The sequence below is a fragment of the Chinchilla lanigera genome, unplaced genomic scaffold (genome assembly GCF_000276665.1).
Source record: "Chinchilla lanigera isolate Chin_1 unplaced genomic scaffold, ChiLan1.0 scaffold00103, whole genome shotgun sequence".
NCBI lineage: Eukaryota > Metazoa > Chordata > Mammalia > Rodentia > Chinchillidae > Chinchilla > Chinchilla lanigera.
In genome coordinates this window covers 5882802-5892413 of record NW_004955504.1, presented here as the reverse complement: position 1 = coordinate 5892413, position 9612 = coordinate 5882802, and the positions used below count along the sequence as shown (strand labels likewise).

At 40.1% G+C, this 9612-nt stretch overlaps 1 pseudogene; it reads left to right on the top strand.

Annotated features, from left to right (window-relative positions):
* The first annotated feature begins 2415 nt into the window (after positions 1-2415).
* On the top strand, positions 2416-5039 carry LOC102024482 (annotated as a pseudogene).
* The last annotated feature ends 4573 nt before the right edge of the window (positions 5040-9612 follow it).

Genomic DNA, 9612 nt, shown 5'->3' with positions numbered 1-9612 from the left:
TTTCTTTCCCTCAATAAATATATTCTGCTCTTAACCTCCATTGTTCCTAATATTCATTCTTTAATTTTAGAGAACACAAACTCATCCCAGATATTGTTCAGTTTGGGAGTTTCTTTCTCCTGTATCATTTTGAAGGTCCCCACTGTAAAAGCCCCACCACAGACATCAAAGGTTCTAGCTTAATTCCCAGTTCCCACCCCTGCCATGGGGTTAGATCTTCATGTCTTCCATTTCTGGAATGTATGGTTGTAAACTGGTTGTAAACTCCCTGCCCTTCCTGGACTCCCAAAATGTATTGTTCTCCCCCTAAATGCTCTACCCCTCCCAGATTCTCGGAATGTACTGTTCCTGCTGTAAAAAATCCCCCCATTGTTACAGATGTGACATATGTTTGTCAAACAGGATGCAGTTTTAGGGTTTAAAAGCTACTGTCGTCCATGAATCAGAACTGGTCTGATCCTTCCCTACATGGAGGCTCTCAGTCAGTCCCTGGCCAAGAATAAAGGCTCGTCCTAAATTCCAGCTGGCGGTCCGTGTGTCTTGGTGTTTGTTGGTTGGTACCATTTGGTTCGTTTCTGGTTGTGAGTCCAGAACACCCACCAAGATCCTGAGATGGAGACATGGGAAATTCACAGTTGAAGCCTCTTACTCTTCTAAAATGCATCATTAAGCATTGGAAGATGTTTGATCCTTACACGTTGAAAAAGAGCAATTTAATATTTTTCTGCATGTGTGCATAGCCTACCTATCACCTAGAGCCAAATTGGAATGCAGAGATTCCCAGTTTCTCTCTGCTTTGGAAGATCCTTATGACCAGGCTTCTCATTTAATGTGGACAGTGCTTCTCCAAGGGTTCAGGGATAGTCCACATCTTTTTGGATTTAAAGCTATATGCCTACCCAAGGTGAAAATGCCTGGCATCCATCAAGGTCCTTTAGATTGACGCTCTAGAGAGTATTTGTGACTGCCAATCAACAACTACAACCCCTTTCAGCCTGAAGAAGCCAGAGCGGTCACTGCCTGTTACTCCCTCACAGCAGTTTGGGTTACTTCTTCAGAGGGGGGAATGTTATAGGCAGCTGAGTTAGATAGAAATATTGTAGGCAGTCAGACAGGGCCAGGCGCTCAAAGGAGCCAATGTGGAAGACAAGATACCTTGCAAATGGAGACATATTTGCTGTGGGCCAGACCTCAAGACAAAAAAAATGCACCCACATTCCTCCCTAGGGATGGACACCAGGCACTGATATTCTAAATAGGCTCAGTAGGAGTGGCAAAAATAATAGATTACCTAAGACAAACAAGTGGCCAAGATTCAGAAGCCAGTGACCTTGAGGAGTTATGGACCACACTCAACCCTGAAAAGACAGACCTCCAAGTGGATCTGGACACTTTCTATGCTGCCGTGAAGAGCTGGATGGGTTCCTGTACACACAAATGGGAAGGAGTGAAGAGCAGATTCTGTGGAATTGCTGAAGATTCTGTTTTTGAGAACCAGGACAGCATAAACTCAGTAAAGATGACCACAGACATAGCAGATGCTACAACAGGGAGTTTTGAGGCTTTGAGGGGAGACATGTCTCAGGGAGTCCTAGATGTGTCTGATGTCATTACCTACATGGCACACCTACATTTTACCAAACAGAAACCGGAAGGGGAAAATCACAAGTTTAAACTGGCATTAGAATCCTTGGAAGAAGCTAACAGTAAGTTAACAGAGGACTGCGCGGAATTGTGCCTGCAGATGAAAAGTGCCCACCAAGCTATTATGAGAACAAACCTGTTGAAAGAAGAACCAGTGGAACTCAAAATTACTATGAACACTTTAGATGAGCAGAAGAGCATGACCAAAGCTCAGAACAAATGACAGGAGACAGAAAACCAGGTGCTGATTCTTAAAATTCGGGTTCTACAGGAAGAGAATCTTAAGAATACTATGCCTACAGATTGGAGAAGAAGACTGAGGAATTATCTGAAACTGAGACACAGCATCAAATGAAGTTATACACATATGAGAATGCTTTGCTTAATAAAGAGAAGGATTTAAGAATAGAAGAACTGAAGTCAACCGTCAGAGAATACAGAAGCATTAGAGAATTTACCAGGAGAGAAAAATGAACCGGCTCACAAGGTGCAGCAGTTGCGGCAGGAGCTCTTCATAAATGGGATGCAGTCGAATGCCAGTAGAGAACACAGCACTGCCATCTCAGAAGGAGAAAACTCTTTACATGGTGAGCTCTTCCTTGCTGGATCAGCAGAGAATGATGAAATTGAGTGACAGTGCAGTTTAACCAGCTTGTCATCCCTGGATGCAGTGGCAGACCAAGAAATACTGTTCTTCAGACAGCCTGAACAAAAGGGAGTGGAATTCACAGCAACAAGCTGTTTGAAGAAATTTCAGAGGTTGGAACCTTCATGAATGGCTCCTTCCAGTGGGTCACTAATCCGAAGCTGTTTGAAGAAATTTCAGAGGTTGGAACCTTCATGAATGGCTCCTTCCAGTGGGTCACTAATCCAGAAATTACTGTCAAAGAAAAGTGGGTGCAGCAGCTTACTGAATTTTAGTGTGTCATGGAAAAGAAGCTAAATCTTTGCAGATTAAGAATGAATAGATTGGGAAATCACAAAGAATCTCTTGATAAAGTCTTTGTCAAGTTAAGAGAGATTTTGAAGCAATGTTGGCTGTAATATCTTTATTTCAGAAAAGAGATTTTTTCCAGTCAGAAACAACAAGAAGCCATCAAACAACTGCAAGAAGGTGCTGTCAACCAGGAAGCCATCCTCAGGAAAAAGATCCATGAAGCCAGCAAACAACTACAGGATGCAGAGCAGCAGGTGAAGGGTCCAGGGTGGAGAGCCCACTCGTCCAGTGAAAAAGCCAAGTCTCTATCGCGTGAACTAGAAGCAGCAGTTGGGAGCACCTGAATCTCCACACTGTAAATACCGAGCTATCAAATACTTGCCAGACTTTTGAGCAGAAGACAAGAACACTGAAAACAACTATTGAGTCACCTCAAAAGCAGTTAACTAAAGGACAACTCCATGACGTGCTGTTTCAGAATGTTTAGATGAGGAATTTTCTCACTAGCATCCCCTGTCCTCCACAGAAAAAATTCTGCAGCCTCTTCAAGAAAAACTGAAATATTCTCATGGCAAACTACATGGGTATCAGGAGGCAAGTAGACAGCTTTGGTCTTGAAACATACATTCTGGTACACACCTCTGCTGGATGCCTTGAATCTGGAGAGTTGCATAGTGATTCCAAGGCTGGCACTGACATCCTTCTCATGTAGAGCCCACCCAATCCTAGCTTCACATGAAAAGTCCAAGAAAGGAGAAATAAGACATGGTGCTCTGTGTGAGACTAGACGACACAAGTGCCCAGACCTCACAGGTGGTCCCAGCACTGGACTGGATCTTTCACATTACATTGGAGTGAGTGATGACCTAAGTGCAGAAGAGAATGATGTTGAAGGCTCCTATTCTGACAACCTGCCACAGTCCAAAGAGCACCTCCTACTGCCATTGACTAGGCATTCTTCTTCCACAGAGAGTACTGAAACTTCCAGTGATTCTGGATCAGAAAATTTGCATATGGCCTCAGGTGACCTTGACTCCAAATTATTTTGTGAGACACAGGAGGAAGCAAAATCAGCATCTACCATGATAGAGATGCAAGGCGGCAGTCCAGCTCAGGAGACTATCACATACCAAGAATCTATGAGTGAGGATAAAACTGTCAGATCTGGAAGGCAAAGAGGAGCCCAAAACAACAGAAGAACATAGAAAAGAATGTGTTACAGGAGAAACCAAGGTTCCCCCTCCTCTGGTAACCACTGGGAAATTAGTTAACTTTAGACAAAGTGACAACCCTTCCGCTCATGAGAAAGAGGCAGAATTTCTCAGATCATCTTGGGGATTTAAGCGTGACTGGTTTACGTTGGAAAAAAAGAGTGAAGCTTGAAGAGTGGTCCCATGAGTTGGCAGAAGAAAATCAGATGAAAGAAATCACCAACTGTTTAAAGCTCTTAAAGTCTTTAACGCCTCTGTGTGAAGAAAACTAGGCCTGGGAAATCATTAAGAAGCTGGAGAACAGTATAACATTTCTTAGCCAATGTACAACACTAGTGGCCAGTACAGCTGAGATATTGGGGGCCATCGATCAGGAGAGCTGAGTTAGTAAAGCAGTTGAGGTGATAATTCAGTATGTAGAAAACTTACAGAGAAGGTATACCAAATAGCATGCTGAATTAGAAGAATTGAAGCAGGTTCTTTTGCAGAATGAAAGGTCTTTTAGCCCTCTCGAAGATGAAGGTAACTGCCAGATTAAAAAGCATCCAGCTTTTCTAACCCCAAGCCATCTGCTCTTTGATGAGTGACTATTGCCTGTTTACCCAGAAATACTGGAAATGCTGCAATGGTGGTTGCAATGGAAAATCATAGATTCAGTAGGAGGTCAAACAGTTGGCATATTTTGGGCTCAAAGTAGAGCACCGCCTTCCATTACATCTATTTATTAGCACCTATTCCTGGGCAGATGCAAAGATGAAAAATGTGAACTAAAATCTAAAAATGACCCAGAATCACCTGGAGAAGGAATAGTTTTATTTTTTTTTTTTTTTTTTTTGGTTTTTCTCCGGTACCGGGAACCGAACTCACGACCTTGTGCTTGCCAGGCAGGTGCTTTGCTGCTGAGCTAAATCCCCAGCCCCAAGAAGGAATAGTTGAAAGGACCAGAAAACCAAGCCTTTCTGAAAGGAAAAATAATCCGCCCCAGTGGGATATCGCTTCCATCCCCGACATGCTGGCATCATGGGTGACAAATCTTGGGACCTCCGCGAGAAAGGCTAATAAAGCTCTCTGGCTGTCTGTTGCATTCATTGTACTATTTGCAGCTCTCATGAGTTTTCTCACAGGTTGATTTCTCCGGAAGTCTGTGGATGCCACTGGCACCCAGGAAGGGGGCTCCTGGATTCTCTCTAGAGCACATGCTCTGTCCACTTACCAGACTCCAACACAACGCACCACCGCCAGTGTGACTGCCACAAACCCTAACATAAGTGGCTTGATTTTTAACTTTCCATTCTCTGAACTTCATGAAAAGAGTAACTTTTAGCTGGGATTCCACTTAGGATACCACAAAACCACAGGTTTTCAGAGAAGCTGTAAATTATTTTGCATTCCCACTTTGTGTTGTACAGTTGGGGAGGTGACCACACAAAGGATATTTTAATGAGCCTTTTAAGAAATACGTTGCTTTGCTACCATTTATCTAAATGAAGAACACTTCAAATCTTCAAAAGAAAAAACAAGTATATCAGGAGAAAATTCAACCCGTGTGAGAACTTAGGGCAAGTTGGGAAACTGTCATCCACCCTAATTTCTCAGTTTCAATTGGGAGAAGTCATCTTTCCTTTCTCTTTACTCCATCCTTGTACTCTGTATCTCTCACTCAGTTTGAAAGAAGGAATAAGAATTTAGAGAAAGATAAGCTGCAATGTAACTGCCTTTTACAGGTACAGCCTCTTACAATTTCCACTGTCTCTTTGCTCACCTAGAGTTCAAATATTGTAATCTACTGCTTCAACCACGAAGTATAGCTCCTCCTGTTCTGTGACTTATTCTGTTGTTGAAATAGTGAACAAAGTCAATATCCGTGTGTTGGGTAAGTCAGATCCTTTTTAGAACCTTTGTCTGATTAATTTTTCATTTTAGTTTTTTGTTTGTTGTTAAGAATTGATACTGCCATTTCACAGAGTAGGGTGTAACATAGAGAAAGAAGTTCCTGCTCCTACAGGCTATGGTCAGACACCTCGGTCTTAATTTCCTTTCCTAAAGGAGAATCTTTATTGTCCACCTAACTACTGCTATCCATGTTATGCAGAGGATTTCAGAAGAAGCCACCTTGAAGGCTACTTGCAGCTTGTAAACATTGTTGAATGAGAGCTCCACCATAAAGTATAGAATTAGAATCAGAGTCACAGAGACAACACTATTCCTTCAACAGGTCCAGGGGAGATGAACTCGGAAGGTATTACATAGTGAGCCTTGCAGCAGTATTGCAGATCCTTCTCCACCTCAATGTGATGCTCAAGCCTCTCTCTGCAAAACTCTAAATTCAAGCCTGACAGTTTAATATTTTTTTAAAAATGCATTCAGCTCTGCTCAATTGTTAGCGATTTTCACATTTAAAGAGGGAAAATAGTTCTTTTTCTCACTTGTTCTCCCATAATAATTAGATTGGTTTTTTTTTGGTTATGTCTGTTCTTGAGATCTGACTGCATAAACAAATATCTGCACTGAAAAATTATAATGTGGAACCAAACGGCAAAGGTAAAATATATATTTATATGAAATTTTATGGCTAATTCCCTAATCAACTGAAACCAAATGAACAAATAGTGCCAACCCGGTGTCCTGAAGCTGTCACCGTCTTTGATTTCACTCCTCCAACCATCTCTGCTCTCTGTTTTGTTGTTTTATGCCCTGTGGGTGAATCCTTGGAAGAAAATCCTTCTGAAGTCATCTACAGGTGTTGAGATGACTCTATCTCTTGCTCACAGTTCTCTGTGTCTGGCATCCAGCTATTCCAGGACCATTTTATATAGTTTTCACTCTTATATTTAGCTGAATGTCATATTTTGGGCTAATTTTCAAATGGGTGGTAAAGTAGTAATTCAACTTCATTCCTTCCCAAATGAATATCCAGTATTTTCAATGCTATTTGATAAAATTCTTATTTCCCCTACTGAATTATCTTGTCCCCATTTTGAACATCAGTTGATTATGAAAGTTCACTCTGGAATCTCATTCTACCTGCCAACCTATATGCCTATTTGTTTGCCATCCCTGCACTGTTTTAATTACTACACTTTCTAGTAAGTTTTCAAGTTGGGAAGCTTGAGCCCTCCAACTTTGTTCTTTTTCTTTCAAGATTGCTTTTTGGTCCTTTAAGAATTTTATGACCATCTTATCAATTGTTGAGAGAATTAAAATTAAAATTTTTATAGGGATTATACTGAATCTGTAGATAAATCTAGGCAGTGCTTCTAGCTAACATTGTTAAATATGACCCGCGAACATGGGATGGCTTTCCATTTATTTAGATTTTCTTTCAACAATGTTCTCTAGTTTTCCGAGTATGAACTATCACTTCCTTTGAGAAATTTACTTCTCAGAATTTTGTTGCTCTTGAAGCAGATATAAATGTTTATTTAATTTTAATTTACTATTTATTGCAGATGTCTTGATAGTCACTTATTTTTAAAATTGATCTCACATCCTGCGGCCATGCTATTCTGCTGTATTAAATCCAATAATTTTTCAGTAGATATATAAGTTATTTCACTTCTTTTATACCTGAATGTTTTATAACCATTTATTTCCTCAGTTTCCCTCTAGAACCTCCGAAACAGTTCTGGGTAGAAGTAATGTGGATCGACATCTTATCTTATTAATATTAGGGGAGAAGAATCCAGTCCTTCCCCATTCAACTTGACATTACCTCCAATTTTTAATAAATACCTTACTTCAGAATAAAGAGGTTTTTGTTTTTTCTGTTCCTTTTCCCTAAGAGTTTAACGTGAAGGAATGTTGGGTTTTGCCAGATAAATGTCTTGTAACAGTTGATACTGTTCCTCCTGTTCTCATGTCTGTTGCTACAGAACAGTTGTCAGGAGCCAGTGGCACAAGTGCCTCAGTGGGCATGCAGAGCCCCCTCTGTCAGCACACAAGCCTAAGCTAACCCTCAGCACTCAGGTGTGATTGCAGCATTAGCACTTTGTGATAGATAAGTGGGTTTTGGGTTACAGCCTGAGCACTCAGTCTCCAAAAGGTTTGCCATCACTGGTATAGGACATTAATTAATTTTTGATGTATGCTTACCTTCTATTTCTAGGGTAAATTCCACTTTGTCTTATATGTTGCTGTAACTGACTTTTCAGTATTTTTTCACAATGGTTATTTATACATTTAAAAAAGACTTGTTCCCTTCCATTAGGGCTTCTATTCTGATTTTTGTATCAGCTGTTACTTCTTTTTAAATGAGCCTTCACAGAGGAGATGGGTGTGGCAAGCTCCCTTAAATAATAAAAGGCTTTGACAGGCCCCAGGATAAGAGTGATGTGCAACTGTGAACAGCCTACCACCCGCTTGAAATTCATTAGAGTAAGTGGCCTTTTTCCAGATCATCAATTAGTGCATTTCCAGTCCTGCTTCCACCGGGATGCCTGTAGTAAACTGCAGTTTGAGGAAACAGCTTCATAGTGGTGCGGTGATGAACAGCAGCCAGTTCTTAAGAAAAACAAAAAAATTTCCAGGGCACACAGAAAACAGTATTTACACTTTGAATATATATTAATATTAGAATTTTTATCTTTTCCTTTTGTATTTTTCTCTCTTTTCTCTCTCCTTCCTTCATCTTGGTTAGTTTAAAACCGACAGCAGAATAATCCTACAAGCATGTAACAATCAGATTTATTGGTTTGTACTATCTTTATTTTCTTTTTATGAAACATACAATAAGCCAAAATTTACTTCTCATAATATCTATTTCGTGATTTTTAAGTAGAGTTGTCCTCACTAAAGGGCATTGCTGAGGATCTTGCCACAAAGCAAGGCAACACCATGGTTATCACAGACCTTAGAAGAGACAGAATAATGCTGAGAGTGGGTGGAGCTTGTGTCCCTGGAAGAGGCTCTGGTTTGACAGAGTTCTCTCTGGCTCACCTTCTAGATAAGAAAGCTTCTTCTCAGAGAACCTCAGGGCATGAGCTTTGCTAATGAGACATTTATAAGGAATCAACACAGTCTTCACTTTAGCGACTTCCCCGAGATCAGAACACCTAAAGTTATAATATGTGGGAACTGATGCTTGGAGACAAAATAAAAGTCAATATGAAGAGGGGAACATGTTTTGTTTCTTGCAATTGCGGGCCCACGTAGCAAGTGCTAAGCAACGCTGAACAGTTGGTATGGGTGGACAGAAGCTTCAGTTCCTCTATTTGCTGTCCATTATTATCATCCTCACCTGCATTATTTCAGCTAAATCCCAGAATCAAATAAAACTTGATACTTAAGTGCATTGAGAACATGTTTTTTTTTATTTCTGGAATTCATAGAACCTAAAATGTGTTTAATATTTGGGAACAATTTTGATATTTAAGCAATGTTCAGATTATAGTGCCAAATACTTGCTTTGAGCCTAAATTGTAAAACCCAGAAAAATATAATAAAATTATTTCAGTATGAAACTCTTGTCGTTAAAATTAAGTTGAGGAAGAAAATGGAAAAGAAAATTTGGGTAAGCAGGAAGATTTCTTTCTTAAACTAGAAAACGTGCAAATATTACGACATTTGTGAGTATAAAATATTTAACATTTCTACAATTAGTATGAGGCACTTAAATTGATACTGATTTAAGCCCCGTAGAAGCTGGTTTTAATTATTAAAAGTTAATTCAAAGACTTGTATAGATAACACTTTGATGTAATTTTGCCAAGGCTAAAGTCTCCAATAGTTATCTCTGAATCCCTAAAAATCCTAGAATTTGCTGGTGGGGGTTAATCTAAGCTTTGGTTTCATACCTATTGTCTAAGCTTAATTAGTAGGATT